The sequence below is a fragment of the Lutjanus erythropterus genome, chromosome 10 (genome assembly GCF_056507025.1).
Source record: "Lutjanus erythropterus isolate fLutEry1 chromosome 10, fLutEry1.hap2, whole genome shotgun sequence".
In the NCBI taxonomy this organism is placed as follows: Eukaryota; Metazoa; Chordata; class Actinopteri; order Lutjaniformes; family Lutjanidae; genus Lutjanus; species Lutjanus erythropterus.
In genome coordinates, this window is record NC_139326.1 from 20,663,199 (window position 1) to 20,682,386 (window position 19,188).

The following is a 19,188-nucleotide window of genomic DNA, read 5'->3' on the forward strand; positions in this document are numbered from 1 at the left end:
CGACATGGTTAAGACAAAAAGCTGTCGGGCAGGCCGGAAATCAACTCCACTCACCTTCATGTCTCCTCACATCAGTGGAAGGCGAGAAAGTGGTGGAGATGAATGAATGTCAAAGACAAAATGACAGGATGGGGGAGAAACACAGACAGAGATATGGTTGAAAGGGAAAAGAAAATGGATCGGGAATTGAACTGGAGGGGGTGAGCAGCATGTGATTGATGGGAAAATGAAATTATGAGGAGAAGAGCTGAATAGAACAGCTGATGACAGGAGGAGAGGAGGAGTGAGAGAAAGGAGCAGGAGAGGCTTAGTGAGAAATCAGCAGGTTGTGGTGGTGTTGCAGGAGAGAGGAGAGAGCAACAGAGAGAGCTGCACAGCCAGCTGAGTCTAGACTGCCTCTTAAAGGAAAGTATCCGCATTCACAGCACTCGCCAGCCAATGATAAATGCTGGAGAGGCCAGGCTGTAGCGCTGACTGGTTGTCTGCATACTAAGAGGACGGACAGATGGAGAGGAGGCAGCCAATGACTGCGGAGGAAGTTAACCAACAAGGGGGAGATGAGAGGGAGAGGAGGTGAGCCAGTGTGTGGATGTGTTTTACAGCCGGAGAAGAGCATGCAGACAGATCAAGGGCATTCAGTGCACCAGCGTTCCCCTGGTTACTCTGGTCATGGCACAATACAGGTCATGGATGGATCAATATAATATGAAAATGTTTGACGCCAAATGCTAATACACGCACTAAAAAGGAAAGCAACAGTGTGACAAATGGGAGGAATGAGCTTAGGGTTGCACACCTGTCCAGGTCCACCTCCAAGTATTTCAGCACGATGAAACTGGCTGCGCCAGTATTCGAACGCTACCGAATGACGTCATTACTACCAAGCACTGATTCACATTTATTGCATGGCTAAACTTTTCCAAACTTGATGCAGACAAGGTGCTTTTTGTCACTGTCCAGATGTCTCATCTAAAATCCAAAGAAATTCTGTTTAATATAGTAAGAAATAAATAGGCTGCAAACTGCATTTTCTGCAATTTTTGCATGGATGGATGAATTACTTTAATAATTAATCAATTATCAAAATAGTAGCATCAAAATAGTTTAATTCTTCACTGCTTGCCCAGTTGGGCAGTGAGTGAGCTGCCAAATTTACTTACCCGACATGGCATTTTACTTGCCCCGGGCAATCCTTATTGTTAAGTCCTGTGCAGACAACACTGTATTCTCTCTGTAATATTTTTAAATGTGTAATGCAAAGCCTGATAGACTAAAAGCAAAGTTTTTCACCACAGCAGCAGCTAATGTTAGCACACTTGCAGCTAGCATCTAAAATGTTTAACTTAACCCTCCACAGACATCAAAACTTTAACAACAACAACTTCATCAACATCTTTAGGGGGTTAATCAGCTCATTGGATAACTTGTTGCTGGTAACCAGTGGGATTTTTTTCACTGACTTGGTGACGTTAGCCTAGCATTTCTACGAGTATTAGCCAACACATCTAAAATTCCTTACCAACATGCCATTTAATACGCTGTAACAACATGTGAGATGCCTGAAAGTATTACGTGTAGTAGTATGAGACAGTCAGATGAGACGTTAAATGCCCCAGTAATAGACGGGAGGAGGGTGTAAGGATGGTTTTGGGAGGGGCAAGGTATGTAGAGAGGGATTTATGTGGTGTTTAAAATGTTCTGAATAAATAACAAAAATGTTCTAAATAAGTAACAATGTTGAAACTGAGAATTTTATACTAATATATGACATCTTTGTTATTACAGAGAGAGTAAAGTATAGAAAAAAAAGGTACCATTAGATAACAGAACTGAATTCCAGGTATCAGTCCCAATACTGTATCAATTCAAATGTGAACACTATGGGCCAATTTGACCCGTTTTTTTCTCGGTAACACTCAACAGTCAATCTCAACATTGTCAGGCTATTTGGCTGCGATCCAGCCGCCATCACTTTCTCTGCTACAATTGTCCCTTTCAAAGACACGCTGAACAGTATGTCTTTATATTTGACTTGGTTTCAGCCGGCAGAGACACGGAGGCTCTCGTCGACACAATGAAGAGCATGGAGCAGAGTCACTGCAGGCTCAATGCTGACAAAATACAAGGCAGAGCAGGAGCCCACGTCCTATTCAGCAATTCCTCGACACTGGCTGATAATGTTACAAGAAGCATGGTGAACAAGTCTATGGCAGATAAGGCAAGAGAAGCAAATGAGCTGCAGCTGTCTAAACCGTGACTGCAACTAAATATTCTGGGCTTTTCAAATGGTTATGGCATCTTTGCTTTCTTTATTGTTTTTCAAACTTTGGAAAACCACAGATTTGGCTCAACCTCACATAAATCCTGTCATGCAGTTTTCTTGCTTGACCTCCAACAGAATTTTTGCCGCGTTTTAACAATCTATTAAAAAAAACAACAAAAACAAAACTCATTACTCACGTTCACCATTGAATCTAAGGTGATGTCTGGTGCCACTGGGCAGTTCAGGTCCTGTTCCCTTTGCTCTCACATACTGCACGAGGACTAGAATAGGGGTGATAAATTCATTTGTCCGGTACCGTTCAGTGGTCCGATCCCGTCTTTGTTTGAGTTCCTGTGGTTTCTCCTCTATCGTCTCTCACTCGTTCTCTACCCTCTCGGTCCCCCTGCCTGCTAAAAAGCCTATCTGCGTCAGCTGCACCTGCTGCCTCTGACTCTGTGCTTCGCAGCAGGGAGGCGCTGTCTCCTAGAACCAAAACACACACATACACACATACTTTGTGAAGTGTTGAGATCAGTCAGCCTCCATGGACAGGAGGGGGGTCACTTAAGAATGACAACAACAGCACGCATGACTGCAAAGAAGAGCATGTCGCTCTCAACACCAGCTTCAAAGGCTCCCCACACATTTCCATAAATCCTCTAACTCATTCTATTTTCCCTCCACCGTCGTGGCTCTGCATTGCAGCACTAAGTCAGGTTGTCAAGAAGCAAGTAACTCCGGTAATCCTTCAGATTGCTTCTGACGGCCATTACAAGCACACAGGCGATCTGTCAAAAAATAATGTGGGCCTGCAGCTAAATCAATAGTTTTCAGCAGACTTTTTTGGCCGATATACCCTGGTAGAGATGAGTGATCATCATCCTACTGTCTCCTCGCCATCACTTCAGTCCCAAGATAGCAGTAAGACATCTCAGGCAACAATCCCTCCTTTGAGACGAAATCGCCTGCTTAAGCTTTATGAATATTTATTTTCCCTTCACAGTTTAGTCAGGTTTGACACCAGAACTGACAGCATGTGGTGCCTAAATCAGTTTTAAAAGTAATTCTGTGTGTCAACAGTGTACTTAGGCATTTACATTTGGACACATTGGATTAAAATACTATGCTGAAAACGACTGATCAAATACCTGGATGTGTAAACACGCTGCTGATGATTAAATAGGCCTACAAATGGCTTTTGTGTCACCACCAACTACAAAGATAAACAGTCAAACCCAGAGTTAACTATCTACATCAGTTTAAACACCGACAATCTTCCAGGTTGTGTGTGTGTCCTTGAATCTCTTTAACATAGTTGGACTTGTTTGGTTCTGCTGCATTACTTTTGACACTTTTTCAGATGTGTCATTTTTTTTTCATCAAAGCCTGGTACCTACATCCAAAATTCAACATGACCACCAACAGTTCTGTTAGAGATTTGTGTGTTTTATGTTTGTAGGTGCTAATGTAACCTAGGGATCGATGAGGAGCGGAATACAGACGTCTGGTAAACTCACTTCTGTCCGACTTCACACCTACAGCTTTTCAAACTTGTAGTCTTTAGGCCTAACTGATGCTGCCTCAACTGACATCACTCACTTGAAATGTCGAGCAGCCAGCCTAAGCCTAAGAGTAAGGGTGCTCCAAATTTTGCCCTCACTGATATTCGTTAATCAGTGGTCTTTATGAAGGGCTATCAGAACAACCGATCAGATGATTAGATGGCAGGGTCTAAATTTAACACCTGCCAAGCACCAGGTAGATTTTCCATTTCATGAGCAAATCTCAGAAGGCAATCCGCCACACTGGTGGGTAAATGTCTGCACCAAAATAGTCACGTAATAAAGAACTATGCTGAGAGTCTCTACTGGTGTTTCAGTTCGATTCTGTGCTCTGCTATCTGTGGTGAAGTTTGACACACACACACACACACACACACACAACATGATGCATTTAAGGGCACCTTGTAAACTCAGGAATCTACATTCGAATAGCCACAAAGATTGTTTAAAGAGGGAAAGTTTCTATTTTTTCAAAATCATAGCAATGTCCCATTCATTTTTACATATGCAGCTTTAAAAACTCTACTAAAAACCTTATTAAATTGTTATCAACAAACTCAACCTTATTCTTTTGCCGAACAAACATGAAGAAGGCACAGGTGAAACACAGTGTTTGCTTTTAATAAAGTCACAGTCAGCTCAGTGTGCAGAGGTTTATTTTGATACTTCCTTGCACAGCAAGTATTAGCGATCAGATTCTGGTCTGTCACAAGGAAATACTAGGTGGAGCTCCGTTTACTCAACCATATTCTTGTACAACAGGTCTCTGTGTGACAATTTAAGTTGTTCTATACTTAAACTTAATATAAAATATTGTTCAGAATAGTTAAATTAATTAAACAGAAGGCTTCAAATAGCCTGTCATTGGTATTGGCCCACGCTGCTTCCAACAATCGGTGATCAGCCCCAGAAATCTTGCTCGGAGCAGCCTCAGTAAACAGACTTCTGAGTATAAAATCCAAGCACTTTCCCCTGTTAAATTACATTGCTAGCACACCATTTCATCGCCCAGTGAATACACACAATAATTTAGTAGTATTTCTAATGAAACCTCTGTCACATTAGTCTATGATGTGAAAGCCACTCGACCGTCATCTATGTGTCCTCTGTGGATAAATATGGCGGTTTGATGAGCTCTTCGATCCAATTTCAAGAGATGACAAAATCACCACGTCAGCCTCACACTCCGTAGACTGACCAAGTATCGGAGCCTTTGGCAACACTAAATCAAGCCGTGTTACAACAGCAAACAATCGAGCCCCCCTCTGGCTTCCAGTGTTGAGTAAGCCTTATGTTTAAATACTCTTAAGGTCAGCTCTCTCTGGTTTCAGTGCACGGGTTTGACTCCGTCACCCTGAAATGGCAAAGTGACTGAAGCGACTCCTCCCTATTCGAGTGTCTCTACAACTGTTTTAAGTTTAGACATAGACATTCCACCGTCATTACACTGTTTGTGTTGGTTTATAAAGGGCCCATAAAAAGAACACTGATTTACAGGAACACAATGATGGAAATAAAAGAAACATTCGCAGATATAACTGATTGAAACAAAGACATGAAAACTCATATGATTTCAACACGTAACCCTTTTTTCTTGTAAGTTAATAAATCTGGGATTTGACATAATTCTCTAAACGCCCAGCTGAGTGAGTGCGCACACACACGCACACACAACACATAAAAAAACCCCTCTAAAATAGCAGCAACACAAAGGATGCAGTGACCAAAATAAAGCTTTTAAGCTGGCAGAAACTATTAGTCATCTCTGTGAATAAACCATGCTCGCAACAGGGATCCTAATTGACCAATCAAAATGTGCCTCAAAGATGAATATAATGCTGACTACTTTATTACCAACAGTAAGGGGGCTGGATTTGCCGGCTAACCCTTCATATCATAGCTTTACTGACACAATTGAGCTTGGTACCTACCAACAATTGTGGCTTTTTGAGGTTGTAGTCCAGCTTTCTTCTCTTTCTGCCACCTGTCTTCATGTTCCTGAGTGCAGGAGTCATCTTACCCTTGACCCTCGCTCTGTTTTCCTCCGCTCTCTCAACCCACCCCCCTCTCCCACACTCACGGCTTTATCCGGACAGTTCCAGTTCTCTTCCACGAATCAGCACGGGTACCCAATAGCAAAGCGTGTCCCCTTCAACCCTGTCCTCCTTCCTCCTCTTTCCTGCCTACCCCTCTCGATCTCTCCTCATCTTAGGTGTGGAAACGGAGAAATGTTGATCTGGCTCTGAACTAGCAAAGCTCTGCCAGGACCTCCAACCTACCTACCTCTTTCTCGACTGCTGAGACTGGTAATCTACTGTTGGCATGCTCTGCGGCATTAAAATGTGTTACTGGGGCAAAGTGGGTGCCGGTATTAGTGAGTGTTGAAAATGCAGCACAAATAGGGCAAGAGAGTCTGTGGGAACAAAGAGGCACTAACATGATAAATTATGTTTTAGGCCACGGCCACACTAATGGGGATAAATTCATCTGGTCGTCTCTGTTTTGGCCTTCCGTCCACATTACGCTGCCCACTGACCGATGAAATCTTAATTAAAGTGTTTGCCAAAGGGGAGATCTTATAAAAAGCATTTATCCACTTGTAATGTTGTGTTTTATTGTTTTACAATATTGAATCAAAGTAGAGTTAATGGGGCTTTTGACACTTATTAAAAGGAAACAAGCTTTTAATGTGATAGAAAGTCATCTAAATCAACTGCTAATATAAAATCTAACTCCTGGTATTTTGCCGTGCATTATTGTTTGTTTATTTTCATGGCTCTTTTTTTTAAACAACCACAAAAACCGAAAAGACGGGTCTAATTGATCGTTACATCTGTCGCAGGAAAGACAGGGAAAATCAAATGGACATCAAAATGCTAGTCAATCACTAAAACTTTGTCATCTTTGCTGTTGTGCTCCATTAAGTTTGGACCTTTTTTTCTAAATCTTTCTTGGCAAGGAAAGGAAAGGCGACCTTTAAATCAAACTCAAACTCTTTTTCGAAAGTTTCGAAATAAATTGACAGTTTTGCTGACCTATAATCTTTTGTTTTGATAATTTCTACTCTATTTATTGCCTGTCTGTACATACATTTCTGTTCACAAGTCACGCATTCAGAGACCCAGTGTTGATATATAGGGCCAGCCGCTCAGTTTTACCTTTCTCAACTTTTTACTTTTATTATTATTCTTAGTATTACACTATTCTACTTTATTGTATTATTCTTACTAGCTTCCTTTTGCCTATACTTCTATTCTTAATTCTATTCTTCCTTACGTATATTTAATTGTCATTGCTGTTGCTGCTACGACACCTGAATTTCCCTCTGGGGATTAAAAAAAGACTTATCTTACTTTTCTTCTTTGGATAAACTTGACACAGTGAGCTGTGAACCTGATTTGACATTATTTAGGTGTTTGAAAATGAAACTATTTCAATTGTAAATATTAAATTACTAACCATTATTCACTTTGACTTTACTGAGTTTGTGGAACAATTTTTGAAATACAAATTTTGGGGGTTTCTAAAACTAACAGATTCAGATTTATTTAAAGAAGAAGTGAGTTTTCTCAGCTTTTTTGCTTTTATAATGTTGTTAGTCAGCTGAAGTATGTTTAGGCTTTTCCTTCACCCACTGATATATTATTCATATTCATAGTTTCTCATAGTACTAGCAGTCTAGGATAGCTTTAGATAGTGCAAGTGTCCCACAGGCAGCAGGTGGTAAAAGGTTAAGGACACAATTAGATAAATAAACAGAAGTGTGTGGAAATGTGCTTCCTCTGTCACAGTATTAATTGTAGAAGGAATAAACAAGCCGATACAACAACTGCAGATACCTTTTTCTGTATAGTGTATTAAGAAAATGCATGTTTGTCACAATTAACTTTGCGTAACAACAGTATAAAGGACATTTGTGACCTTGGATGGCTGTGACCCCACATGCAAGGTTAAAAGATGAGTGTAGAAGGGGACAGAGAGAGAGAGAGGCAGACACAGAGAGAGAAAGAGTGAGAACGCCCCTTTCTAAGCTGGATCTAGGGGCCTGTGCCCTCCTGCTCTTAATCCTGGCTTCCAGCACATGACCCAGCTAACAGTATTATGGAGTGCTTTGATTAGACCTGCTGCTGTGCGCACGTAGTGGGAGGCAGTGAGGGGAACATGGGGTCCTTTGCTCTGCCACCACTTTGCAGGAATGCCAGGCCTCTGCACGGACACAAACGTATGCACACACACACACCGTGGTAACCATACGTTTAACGATACCTCAGAGCACACAACACGCACACGGCAGAAGAAAACGACACGAGGCAGGCTGGATTAGGCCTGCGAGTCAGTGAGTCAGCGGATTACCCCGCCAGTTATTCTAGGTGAAAACTAAGAGTAATGCTCAAAAACGTGCTGCTAGCATTAGCTTTGACTGCAGAATGAGTTGCGAGAATGGCGCTTAGAGTAGTCACAACAAGGAAGGGAATTTCACATGACGACCTCAGCAGCTGGCTATAATCGCATCAAGAGGTCTCGCAAGGGAAAAGTTTATGAGTTGATAGGAAAATAAACATCCTTAAAATTATGGCATGCTCTTAAAAGTTCACCCTAAATATGACCAAGTATTTAAAAGACACAGAATTTGTGGTCAGATTTGTCTTTGGTCTAGAGCTGAAACAATTAATTGTTCAGTAGTCAATTATTAAATTAACCATCAACTAGTTTGATAAGCGATAAATCAGTCGGAGTCATTTTTCAAGAAACAAAGTCAAAATTCTCTGATTCAAGCTTCTTAATGGTGAATATTTTCTGGTTTCTTTACTCGACAATAAACTGAAGATTTTTTGTTTGTGGTCAAAACAAGACATTTGATGACATCATCTAGGACTCTGGGAAGCATTGATCAATATTTTTCACCATATTCTGACATTTCTTAGTCCAAACAACTAATTGAGTAATTAAGAAAATAATGGTCAGATTATCTACAATGAAAACAATCAAGTTGCAGCTCTACCTTGTTCAAATTTCCGATTTATTTCAGGGCTGCAACTAAAGATTATTTTCATTTATGATTAGCCTAATCAATACATCTTTTCATTAATGGTTTAGTTTATAAAATGTCAAAAGAAAAAAAAAAGTAAAAGCTGCTCATCACAGTATCTCAGAACCCAAAGTGACGTCTTTAATCACTTTTTTCATTTACTATCATAAATGATAAAGCCGCACATCTTTACATTTAAGAAACTGGAACCAGCAAATGTCGACATTTTTTCCTGAAAGATGACAATCAATCAATCAATTATATAAATAAATGACAATTAATTTTCTTTAGATTGAGTTATTGATTAATTGACTAATCACTGAAGATTGTATACTACATGAAAAGTTTAATTTCTCACTAAAGTAAAAGGTAGTTTTCTAGTCACTGTACTGAAACCTATATTGCAAAAATAATCATTTCTGCTGTTCTCTTACAAAATCATGAAAAAGGAGGGAAATTAAGATGTTCAGATTTGAAAACAATGCTGCAGGGAGTAAACTATTGGAGAATTCAGCACAGCGTGTCTTCACCATGGGAGGTGAACTGTATATCATATTCCCTCCAGGCAAGATATTTCTGTTATGTCCTTATAGAGTGTTTGTGCAGTTAAAAGGGAATCCAGATTTTAGCATCGGATGTTTAAAACCACTGAGAATATGAAGTTGTGCAACAGCAGGACCCATTCTAGCTGACAGATTTCTGAAAAACAGAAACTCTTAAAAGATTGACGATGATAGAAACCTAACAGTCCACTGGCAGGCCTTCTGACAGTGAACAAATTTGTGCACCAATAAAATCACAATCTTGAATCCAGGACTGTCAACAGAGAGAAAAAAAACATTGCCTGGCAGGAGAGAGAGCTGGATCCATGCTGCTACAACTGCTACTACAACTTCTGAAGCATGAATGAGTTAATCTTAAAATCGCACACAGTACACACTGTGTGACCAGTGTTATCTATCACATGTTTGCCAGTTGTGTTGCACACTTACAGCACATGGTGCACACACACAGACTGTACTTTTCAACTTGAAAAAGGAGCAGTGTTCATTTTTGCATTTGTGTGGCAAATGTTTGCAAAACAGGTCACACCCAGAGGCACCTCATGATCCAAGTAAAGCTAAATCTGGCAGCATCTGTCCTCCAATACTCAACCAATGCAGCACTGATGATAAAAGTTTATAAAAAAGGAGAACCCTGACATTAAAGGAGAAATCTATAATGTACTTACTGTAATTTATCATAAAATGACATAACGTCATCAGAAATGAAGGAATCATGCTAAGCTGACATACTTGCTACTCCGACATTTCCATTCTGGGCCATAATGACTGTTTTTGTTTACCCGTTTCATGTTAATTAGTTCAAATTAAAGCTGAATGTCAACCATTTCAGACTATTAAACACAATGTTTTAATACAGCTCTTGTAGTGACTCCAGGGAGAGGTATTTCTGGGGACAGCGTCGTTTGAGGCTGTGTATGGCATGTGCTACTTTCTTTGTGTCTGAGTGCTGTCGCAGCATGCTCAACGCTGAGGAAAACACATTGTGACAAGTGGTCGGCTGGTGTTCCGGTGATGGAGGGTAGTTGGGGGAGGAGGGTGGGTTTGCCTGGGTCACCTCTAATCCTGTTCGGATAAACGATTTCCTTAAGACTTTTCCGCCCATCGCTTCGAATCAGAACATCATCTCGCCCGGCCAGGAGGGGGCACAACGAAGCTCAAATCCCCTCATTTTCCTCACATACTACTAGTATTTTAAACAAACAGACAGAGTTAAGCATTTCTGTTGCTATAAATGCCATTTAAAGCCTAAATACTCCATGGACTGCATCTGCCACAGCAAGAGGTTACTGCTGTCTCTTTCAGTTTGTCTTACTGCACCTCCTACGAGCTGTAGGCTGCAGCTGTTTTCATTGAAAACTTGCTGAGGTATACTCGGCTGCCTCTGCTAAAGTAATTCACCATTTAGTATATACTTGTGTGTTTTATTTTTCCCCTGACATGGCTTTGTAACGACACAGTCATTGTTGCTGTGTGAAACATAGCTCCATTAAAGCAGAACTGAGCGCACAGAGATCACTTTGTGTCTCCAGCAAGATGCATCTTCTCCCAAGTTTCAATTTGCCTCTTCACTGCAACACGTGAAGATAATGAGGAGTCAGATAAAGCTGCAACAAAACAAACAGTAAGAGCTTCAGACTGTGGCAAACACATCAGTGTGTTTAGCTGGTGGTTGAGGAAATCGTCTGACTGCAATTTTTTTTTAAATAATATTGTGAGTGTGATATTACAGGCCTGTATTTGTGGTCTACATAAACAAGATAAGCCTGTACTGAGCATTACTGCAAAATTACTACTACAAAATTAAAATTAATACTTTGTTTCTACACAAGATAAAATCACACTTGCAGGGTAACAATAATATTGTGATTATTTTGATAGATATTGCGATGTGATTCATGATTAGTGGAGTTATTTATTTATTTATTTAGTCATTTTTGCATCACAATTTCATTTTCACATATTGACATGATATTTGTTGAGGTCTGTCTGAGAATAAAACTAAACTAAAACTAAATTACTTCATTATAATGCTGTTCTGTCACACACAGCTTCTGCAATTTGGATACTGCACTCACCATATTGCATTTATTATAATATTTCAATTAATTGCGCAGTCCTCGATAAAATCAGGCAGTTATTTGTTGCTGCAGTCCTGCAAGGGTTCAGTCATTTAGACCAAAGCCAACTTCTAACTAAACCTGCCTTGTTTCCTATTAAAAACTGACCAATTTATCCAGGCGAGCATATTTAGCCAAGTTATTTGTTGCCATGTTATATCACATAAATGTTAGTGGCATACCTGACATTTTCTCAATAATATTCGAATATGATCATGACATTTGAAAGTGGCTTTATACTCGTTGATAAGCTGCATATTTGGCCACTTGTAGAAATGACAAACTGCTGCTGAGTCACATTTGACAATGTGCTGATGACTGACGGCACCTAATGTTGACAGTTGTGCACTTTAGCTGCTTAAGCTAAAGTTAGCATCACAGGCTGAAAGGACAGATTGCATCAAATCCTGGAAGACTCAATTCAGAGCTTTTAAGGCGTCGCGTTTAAAGAAACAACACAATGTGTTTGAAAGTTAAACTGGGAGATTTAGACATCAGCTGTCTGTCACTACGACTGCCCCGCTATATACTAGCTTTACGTACACAAACAAAGTTTATTAACAGCAAAACGCACTCTTGAAGTGACTATTACACTTTCTGAGTCCGCAAGTGCGCAGGGGTCCACTGGGATCCATGTCAACCTCCCCATAAGAGAGTGTTCACATGGCAGGGTTGGACCAATTGCTGATAGCTGACCGTCACTGACCACTCATCCCTCTACTACTGCAACACTGTGATTTAAAAAACTTCTGTATTTAAGATGTTGTGTACCCTCAGAGTTGTCTTAAGTTTTTGTCATGTGAGAAAGAAATTAAAAAGAAGCTGTTGCCACTGGTCTTTGCACTAATCCTCCATATTTTCTTATTAAAACCTACCCATTTAGGCGAACCCAAGTTGTAGTTGTAGCGTTTCTTTTCTGCGGGCCACTGTTTGGTGTGCCTCTTGTGCTGTTATTTGTGCTTTTGTTTTCTTAACTTAGCTTTCTCAGTACTGCTAGCTGGCTAACTTTGTTTTCAGCTTCAGAGGCCAAACACAACTTTCAGTTACGGACCTGTAGTGTGGAGAGACAGACCCTTTAAAACCTGGCACAGGTTGTATGCCGTACACTTGGCTGGCAGAGTGAGAGTTAATGTGTCCGCTCCCTGGGCTGCAGAGTTTTTGCGGTTGAGTGGCACAGCTGGACGCGGCCATCAGAGCGAAACTGGTAAGTGGCGGTGAATGGTGTCAGCTTTTCTACTATGGGACGGCCAAAGCCTCACCCCTCACCCCAAAAAACAATGATGTCATTGTCCATTAGCGATGTTTCACTATGGACACCGTCAAATGGACCAATCTCAACATGTAAGTCTGCAGACCTTTTCATGTGGCCACTACAGATGCTGGGCACGTATGGAACATGTCGTCCAAGCAGACTCCAGAAAGAAGTATAAACAAAACGTGTTTGCATCAGTTTGGGACAATAATAAAAGCCTTCGCCTGCTTACATGTTCACACTGCAACTTATTAAGACACTGTTGAATCACAGCTTACAATTTGAAAACTGTACTCCATATTTATTCATTAAAAGCGATTAACAGTTCAAGCCATAGGCAGCTAGACAAAAAGCACCCGACCATATATTTTGCAAGCCACAAACAGAAGCGTTTATGTGCAAAGTTTATGTTGACAGGTTTGTTGACTACAGTTCAGACTGAAGCAGGGTAAGCCTTCTCAGCATTACTGGGGGGCAAAGAGGTCACTCAGTGTAGAGTCGTAGCAGGGCTGGAATGTGTGAAACATTAGGAAGATGTCATCGCCCATTCAGTGCAGGGAACCCTGGAGATTTTCAATGATATTTAATACTTGTCTCCCAAAATTTACTGGCCTGACATTACCCTCGAAAAAGCATCTTTGCTCAAGGATAGGACCTGCTTAGTCTGTGCACACTCCACATTCAGAGTTTTCCCCAGGGATCCGTGTAGTACAGACGTATTTTTGGTGCCAGTGCAGTTTCCAGGCTCTGTTCCAAAAAGGTTCTCATTTCTGTTTGAATTATCATAGACCTAAAGAGGGCCAATTATACAATTTACCATTATTAAAAAGGAGGGCTTTGAGACCTGTACTAGACCACTAATCATATCCTCCTCCACTCATTTTGAATACCCTGATTAATTCTTCTTTGTAAAAGGAAAAAAATTGCCCCCCTAATACTGTGTTAGGCAACTTGTTAAAGCGTAGTGAAATGATTCAGTGCAGTCATCATAAGGTCTGGGTATCATTTAAAAAATGCCAGTACCAATGCCATTTGATACCCATCATGTGAATGAAAGCATTCCTGAAATAACCCTCCAGCATTTTATTTATTTATTTTTTTCAGATGCCACAGGTGTGCAGTATAGCCATACTTTCTAACATTTTGGTGCACATTCAACTGCCAACTCAGTCAACATGTATATGGGTTCTAGCTGTTGCAGCAGTGGACCAATCACACGTCACATTTAACTGAACAGTGCTTGCAGTGACTGGCTGCGTGCTGTGTGCAAAAAGGATCAAATGCAGGTATTGTTTGAGTGGAGAGGTTTTGATATAACTTTGTACTGGGTTAGTTCAGTCATGACTTAAAGGTACTGAGTACCGATACCCAGCCTAAGCCATCACATGTGATCACAACAGTAATAATAGTAGTACATAATAGTAATAATCAACAATGTACAATTAAATGTCACATAAGTAAAGTCCAAGGTATAATTTATTTAAAAATCCTGCAGCTTGTGATACAGTACTTCACACTAATGGACAAATCATTCAATAAAAACACTGTTTACATTTCAAATATGACCAGTTTGGTCCAGTAGAAAACTTGGATTTGGTCGGCATTACATTTCCTACAAAACATGTTTGCTGTTTCAAAGAAGTTGTATATAAACATTATTTCTAGGAGACAGGGCTGCAGTACTGAAGAGGTTTCATAAATCATTTTAACTGATCACACTAATTGGCAGTTTTGGGGTCAATATTATTTCTCAGATTTCTCCATAATGAAATGTCGCCTCTACATGTAGAAAATTCTTTTCTGTATATAGATTCTGTCATATAATGTGTTGACATTTAGACACTGCGATGCTAGCCTAGGAAACCATGTACCATGAAATGGAGAGAACGTGTGGACAAGTACCCTGTCAATCAAATTAGGTAATGTCACTGATCAGTTCACTGAGAAAAACAGGGGTTATCATTACCAAAAGTAAAAATTACAAGCATGCCAGCAAGGATCTTCAATTACAGTGTGGACATGCAGGAGAGCTGAAGGTGCTTTAAGGGTTTTACTTCTGATCAGGGAGCCACGAAAGTGGAAAAATGACATTTCACACTTTACTTGAAGGGTGAAGTGTGCATGAGACTGTCATTACACTGTCATGACTATGTTGTGACACCTGTCATGACCATGGAGTATTCATTAATGGCTATGGCTGTTGTCATAAGTACCATTTGGTTATTTTTAATGTAAAGTTGACATCGTTTGAGAAGTCTTTGTTATGAAAACTTGACTTTAGTTGATTGAATAATGCCTTCATTAAGACAACTTGACCAAGAAAAAAATGTCTTTGTAACAACAACTTGACATTATCAAACTTAAAGAAACTATTTACAGTTATGTTTTAACATTACATTATAATGTCATATGTGGTTGGTTTTGACACTAGCTGTCATAAGACCATTATAAGTGTGTCATGAATATTTTCCTTCACCTGGTACATTTTGGACTTTGGACTTTTATTACACTGTCAAATGATTTTGTAACAGTATTTCCTGGACTTAAACTAAAATGGTGCCATTTGCACTTGTCATGGAGATGATTTACCTTACAGAGCTGCCTGATGGATAAATTGTAGTTAGCAAGTTTACTTGCTGCTAAAGTACGCTAACCACTGTATGTTATCAGTAGCTGGTGTTAGCTAGTTAGCTTGGTTAGCAGTGGAGCTAGCCACCCAATTAGCTGACTCAGCCCCAGGGTACCAGCAAAACCACCTTGGTACTGTATTCCCTGTCAAACTGGCCACCACTGGTCTTGGACACCAACCCATTAAAGTGTCACCTATGTTGAAAAATTACTGGTTAGACAATTTGGTTTCTAAACGGTTTGTTAAAGTATGCACCCGAGCCAGTTCTCAGAAAACTCTACACTACAGCATCACGAACCCGTGATCTCCTGACATCCTGTTAGTTGGCGTGACAGATGTGCATCAGCGAACAGTGCATGTGTTTATTTTAAGTGTGTCAAGTAGGAAATGTGCAAACAGTGCTTGACAAATAACAGAGTTGTCGCAACAATCTGAATGTCACCTAAAGTGCTGACAGCACATACCTTCATTTCACTGTTATCTTAAAGAGAATCGTTTACGTTCCCACAAGGCATTGTTCTACCTAACCTGTCCTCCACCCCACAAGGTGGCCTCTGGATATTTACCACAGGCCTCCATCTGACAAACTGCCCCCACCTCACTGCTTTCTGAGGTGTCACATATCCACCACTTGCTCTTGTTGCTAAAGGCAGTAGGGAGGAGGAATGATTTGGCTAGAAATAGCAGTGTCACATGAGTGTGTGCAGTGACCAGTCAGCCAGCTGCTCATCCTTACATGGAGCCCTGCCCCATCCGTATAATCAAATGCAAACGGGCAGTAACATTATCAACGCAACAGTGTAGACCAGTGCCAACAGGTCGATCATTCATCTCTGTGGCATGTCACACCCTTCAGCACACTCCAGCGTAAAACTAAGAGAATGGGCACGTGAGCTCACACCTGTTCAAACATCAGGATTTGTACAAACTCGGAACAACTTTCACGCAGACAGAAGAAACTCCTGAGGCCCCCATTATCCACCAGAGAAAGTGAAAAACATGCCTTTTTCTGTTGCAATAATTTTCATTTTTATTGTGATTTAATTTTCAATTAATAGATTAGCTATTTGTAGTCAAACTACAATTTATTTTGACTTTCGCTTTAAACATTTTTTTGCACACATAACTATGCCACTGTTGACTACTGAATCTTGATTTGTAAAGACAGATCAAACAACAGATCATTGCTTTTATGCCCTCACGATTGTCATTTACATTTTCAAATTCTTCTTTTAAAAAATGGTTTGTGATATAAATACTGGCAAACTGTAGTCGGCTGATGATTTCAATTATTGTTGTAATCAAAGGAGTTGTTCAGTCCATAAAATATCTGAAAATTGTGAAAAAACTTCAAGATATTCAGTTTACTGTCCTATAGAATTACAGAAACCATTAAAATTTTTACATTTAAGGAGCTGAAAGAGAATTTTATCAACTAAATTCTTACAGCTCTATTGAGAAAATATCTACACATATGAAGTTTGTGTTCCCATTGAAAGAAAACTGTCTCCAAACTACATGAAAGTGCACATTTTCCAGAACAACTCCTTCACAAGGGCTTCTTGCACAGCCAGATTTCTCATCTTCAAGATAAACAAGTTATCTAATTTTCCCCAAACTTCCCACTCATAAGTAAGCAACATAAGTGGAGAGAAGCAATCCATCTTGCAATATTTAGTTAACAAAAAAAATACGAGTTAAAACAATGTCAATATTGTGCTGATCACCCACACAATTTTGCTAGTCCTTTCCTAGATGAAGGAGGACCAGCTCTCAGGAAATTTGGAGATAATTTATAGGTTACATAGGCAAAGATTTATTTCCACAAAGCACAAAAATAACAAAATGTGTCATTTACATGACCTGACAGATCATCCCGAACGCCAAGAATAACTTTTCCCATGCTCCTCTAAGTATTTCCTCAAGTGTTTTGCCATCAGAGGTTTTCTAAGACCTCAAACTGACCCTACGCCTTCGTGGCAAAAATTATGACTCATTAAAGTCAAGCAACCCATAGGTGCTACCGGATAGATGAGCTTGAATAAGAAGAACAGGAAAATAATGTCCACCATTCCACCTCCCATAAATAAAACCACAATGCCTCACAGTTCAGCAGTAAGCTTGTCATTAGCATAGTTAACACCAGGCCAGCACCCAAACAAGAGATGCTCTGTGTGACAAGGCTTTGATACAGACCCTGCCGCTTACAGAAGGCCACCAGAAACACTACAAAACAGCTCTCATGGCCTGAGTGGAGAGGACAAACACAGCCAAAAACACACAATAGGTCAGAGAAAACGATGCAACCAGCATAAGCAGTCACATGCTAACTAGGGTAATAAATGGGTAATTGTTAACGTGTAAGTTGAGTTTCCTTTTTACGGGAAGAGCCTGGGGGGGATGTCTTTAAGGGGGCTATAACTTAAAGAATAGAGGTTTCGTTGTATGTGTCATCCTCTGCAATTTAAGTGAGGGTCTCTTGCTTCAAAGCAACCAAGACGGGGAAAACTACCAGGAAGCCTATGGCCGCCAGCGTGATTAAATAACCGAGTCAATGCAGACTGTAAATGCTGATATTTGTCAAGAAGACAAAAGAAACCTTCAAAAATACCACAATCATTCTGCGAAGACATGTCGGTAAAAAAATTGCAGCATTATGAGCTATTAAGGCTCACTTTTGGGTCAAAGAAGAATGTAGGCCTACGTGACAGTGGTAACAGGAGGATAGATGAGAATTATGGGATGCCAGCACTTTTTATCGGTTGTAAGCTTGCCACTAGACAGGAGTTCCCTGAAACCAGCTGCATATATATACATGTGTACAAACCACAAATATTTAAGCGTATAAATGCAGCCTCAAGTATTTTTTGTGTCTAGAAAAGTTAGATCTGGTTAAAACACGGAGACAAAATTGAACCAGTGGTTGTAAAGTAGTCTAATTAAGAGCTGAAAATGGCTTTTGATTATTTTCCCAAGCTTTTAATGGTTCCCTGACCCTGAAGCAATGCTGATATTAAATCATCAAGAAACTCACGGAACTGTGTTGCCTGAAAAACTGCTATTCTGAAGTTTGTACCATTTTTGTTTTGGTGTCTTTCTCCGTTGCTGATGGCTATCTGCTAGCTTAATGTGTGCTCTTCTCAGTTTCCTTTCAGAACAATAACAACAACAAGCCTGGCATGCTGGCCTTTCCTGCTGCCTTCTGTCCAGTGTGCCTGTATTAACCTTTGTTAAAAAAAAATTAAAAGATGTGTTATCGGCACCACATGATTCATGACATGCTTAACCAGTTTTCAGCAACAACATGGACTAAGCCAGTCCAGTACAAGCAGGCATGCAACTTACACACACACATACACAGCAAGGAGATTCCCACTCTTTCTGTGCTATCATGTGATGTTACCATGGCGAGAGGAAGGCTCAGACATAACAGTGTGATTGTGCTCTGAGGGCGAGGTGGGCCGATCAGAGAGACAGACTGTTCTCTGACTGTGGCACTACCCGCCCTGGTGCCAACTGCCCTTCCGCCCACAGGGACGTCGAGACACACCCACTGGCAGAAGGGCCGGCCTGCACGGGGCCCCACCGTCATGGAAACCAGAGCAGACTCCTGTGCATTTTCCATACATTTCTTTTTCTTTCTTCCCTCTAATGTCAATCTGCGAGATCAAGGTCATGTCTCCTCTTTTGTTAGAAAATGTAAATTCACTCATAAATTCTGGGTATTTTTTTATTTGCAGCTGATTGTACTTGTTAATATCAAACATAAA

General features: G+C 40.3%; 1 protein-coding gene across 5 annotated transcripts in view; it reads right to left on the reverse strand.

The window, feature by feature from the left end:
- Positions 1 to 19,188, reverse strand: part of slc20a2 (solute carrier family 20 member 2) — a 55,947-nt gene that overhangs the window by 30,460 nt on the left and 6,299 nt on the right. The window contains exon 1 of one of the 5 annotated variants that reach the window (XM_084728622.1): positions 5,757 to 5,895. The exons of 3 other annotated variants lie outside the window; for them this stretch is intronic. The gene's annotated coding sequence lies outside the window, so the exon portion shown is untranslated. Of the gene's footprint in view, positions 1 to 2,460; positions 2,604 to 5,756; positions 5,896 to 19,188 lie in introns of those variants that run through there. One more of the 5 variants, XM_084728623.1, reaches the window with a different exon arrangement.